At 43.8% G+C, this 3,427-nt stretch overlaps 1 pseudogene; it reads right to left on the reverse strand.

The window, feature by feature from the left end:
• Positions 1–281, reverse strand: part of LOC109826726 — a 1,321-nt pseudogene extending 1,040 nt beyond the window's left edge.

Raw genomic sequence — 3,427 nt, forward strand, 5'->3', positions numbered from 1 at the left:
CCCTCCTGCCGCCGCCCCCACTTGATCCGCTGCCTGTTGCTGTTTGTTGCTTGCTATTGCCACTATTATTATAGTGTTGACTATTCCCTCAACATTTCAATCATAGAACTGATGAGAGGAAGGGTGTCTATCTCACAGTGTTGAGATATTTCACTTCTATTCTTGTTTCCTTCGAGAAATGAGAATTTCACTTCTATTCTTGTTTTCCTTCGAGAATGAGAATATAGAGTTTTACTTGAGCCTTTGTGCAAACAAGCCAGGGCTCTCTTCCTTCGCGGCATGAGGGCGTGACTATCTACTACTCTGCCTCTTATGTTTTTCAGATCTGGTATATGTCCGGCTGAAATATCATCATCTTGCTGCTGATCTGTTCTTAGTTTATGTTTCAATAACAGATCTCTACTACTACACTGGCTATTTGATTACTATTTGTCTACTATTGTTGCGCAAAAATGACTACTAATTCTATGTCGGAAATCTCCTCCTCTACTACTACTTCTGGTGTTACTGGTGAGACTTCTGTGCCCAAAGTAGTTTTGGGGACTACAATTAAATTGAATGGTAAAAACTATCTACTTTGGGCATAAGCTTTCCGCATCTTCATTGGCGCTCAGAGCAAACTCCAACATCTTATGGCTTCTCCACCACCCACCTCAGATCCCACTTACAATTCACGACTCTCTTCTGATTATTGTGTTATGACTTGGCTTCTCAATAGTATGGAAGCACATATCATTAGCAGCGTTATGTTTTTAACCACTGCGAAGGAGATGTGGGACAACCTGAAGATTATGTACGGGAATGAGAAGAATGCTTCCCGTGTATTTGAGATTTTTGAGCGACTGTTTGCGCTCAAACAGGGAGATAGGTTAGTTCCGAAGTTCTTTGGTGAGTTGAAGGGACTGATAGATGAACTAGAGATGCATCAGCCTGCAGTAGCTGATGCAGTGACGTTGTTGGGGTATCGTCGCGATCTGGCAGTATCCAAGTTTCTTTCTGGATTGAACCCTAATTTACAATCCCAGGTGAGGGGACAGATATTGGGTGGAGATACAATTCCCTCACCGACTGCTATATTCTCCAGAGTCATGCATGTCTCTACTGGTGTTACTTCTGATACTACTGCATCATCTCCACCTATGATGGATCAGTCTGCCATGTTCTCTAGTCGGGGCAGAGGCCGCGGTCGTGGTCGTGGCTGTGATTCAGGAGGAGGACGTGGCTCCTTTGGTGGGAGGCAAGGTGAATCTGATAAGGGATCACGACAGTGTGGTCACTGTGAGAGAACCAATCATATTTCTAAAAAGTGGAAGAAGTTTGGTCGTCCTCAGTGGGCCCAGGTAGCTAATACCGAGTCGACTCACTCATCTATTTCTGCTACTACTTATGGTGGTCCAGCTGTTACTGCTCCTACTGTTCAGATTTCTCAGGCAGATTATGAGAGGTTACGCCAGCTAGAACTCTCTCAAAACATTCATTCTGCTACTCATGTATCCTCTTCAGGTATGGATGCTTACATAGCTTCTTCTCACAAACCCTGGGTACTAGATTCTGGAGCCTCATCTCATATGACAGGTATAAAGGATCACTTTGTATCTTTACATCTTTCTGATAAGTTTCCTTCTATCCACATTGCTAATGGTACTTTTTCTCTAGTTCGTGGTGATGGAGTAGTTCATGCTACTTCCTCTTTAAAACTAACTGATGTGTTATATGTTCCCAAATTCCATGTTAGCCTATTATCCATTAGCAAGTTTACAAAACAAAATAACTGTAAAATCACCTTCTTTCCATCTTATTGTGTTTTTCAGGACCTAGCAACTGGGATGAAGATTGGTTTGGGGCATGAGAGAGGAGTTATGTACTATTTGGACGACAGTGTACCAGAGACTGGCCTTGTTGCATCGCAGTCTGACTCTACTTTATTGTGACACTGGCGTCTGGGTTATTCTTCACTATAAAAACTTAGATCGGTAGTTTCTGTTCAGCTATCTATTTCCTCTTTAGGTTGTGAGTCATGTGAACTGGGTAAGCACCATCGTGTTACTTTTCAAAGTCGAGTCGATAAACATAGTAGCTTTGCTTTTGAGTTGGTTCATTCTGATGTCTGGGGTTCTTATCGTGTTCTCTCTGTGTAAGGTTTTCGATATTTTATTATCTTTGTTGATGACTTCTCTCGCATGACGTGGCTTTATCTGTTAAAAGAGAGGTCAGAGGTCTCGCACGTTATTGAACTCTTTTATAATGAAATAAAAACTCAGTTCTCTACTTTTGTTCGTATTTGTAGACGTCAAAAATTACCTATAACTTCCCAAATATAATTCAAGACAACGAGAAGACGATAAACGTTATTATCCGAGTCAAGGGAATTTACCCAATACCAGTAAGCGCACGAAGTGGATCAGTAGAATGTGCAAGTCAGCAAAACGATAAACCGTACGCAAAACAAGCGAACTTGAGGAGTCACAAATCGCCGAAATATCAAAAAGATGAACGAAAACACACCGAATATAAAGATCTGAGGATCTGGTCGACTCTCGAATACCTGGCCTATTTGGCGTTGACCGGTACGCCGAGCAGCAAGATCTGGATGACAAGTCGCTTGAAGTCTAAAAGTTTGATCTTGTTTGGATCTGGTGCCGCGAAGTCTCAGAGCATCAGGGCTTCGCCTCTACTCGTTCAAACATTTCCAACCTCAAAAATAAACCAAGGCGCTAGCCTATTTATAGGCACTCAGATCTGTGCCTATGGGCAGCAGATCTGGGCACGCCACACCACAAGGGTGGCTTCGGCCTTAGGCAGAAGCCACCTTGGAGGTGGCTCGGCTTGGGCCGAGCCACCTGAAGTTGCTCGGCTGCGTTCGGCCTGAGCCATCTAGGTGGTGGTTTTGGTGTTTTCCAGCCTTATGGTTCTCGTCGTGATTTGAATTAATTAGTCTCTTATTTGATGATCTAGATTTGGCAGTAAATTGGGATTCCTGATTTGGCAGTAAATCCGCTTCATGAGTTGGAAGTCAGAAAAACCGATACTATGATTCGATCGTCATTCGGTAGTGATGTCCGAGTATGCGCATTTGGTTGGATTGACTCTTGACTGTTCGAACACCTTATTGGCATATGATCACCGCACACGTGTATGGATGAGGCATTCGCGTCGCTTGATGGCATCCGTACAGATCTGCAGTCGGCCTCGTTGGTTCGTCGGTATAGTGGCCGAGCTAGAGCTAAAGGACGCTATAAGCAATTTTATATGCCTACACCTGGGACAGAAAGAATCCTTAAAAATATCGAAATCCGCGTTTTTAGGAGTCCTTGGGAGTCAAAAGAGTCGTGATGGCTCGGGTAACTGTGCGAGCCACCTATTTGGTGCTCGCACGAGTGACGAGCCACCATTTGGTGCTCGCGCCTGAACACAAGCCTCATGGGTA

This window comes from Asparagus officinalis, chromosome 10 (assembly GCF_001876935.1).
Source record: "Asparagus officinalis chromosome 10, Aspof.V1, whole genome shotgun sequence".
NCBI lineage: Eukaryota > Viridiplantae > Streptophyta > Magnoliopsida > Asparagales > Asparagaceae > Asparagus > Asparagus officinalis.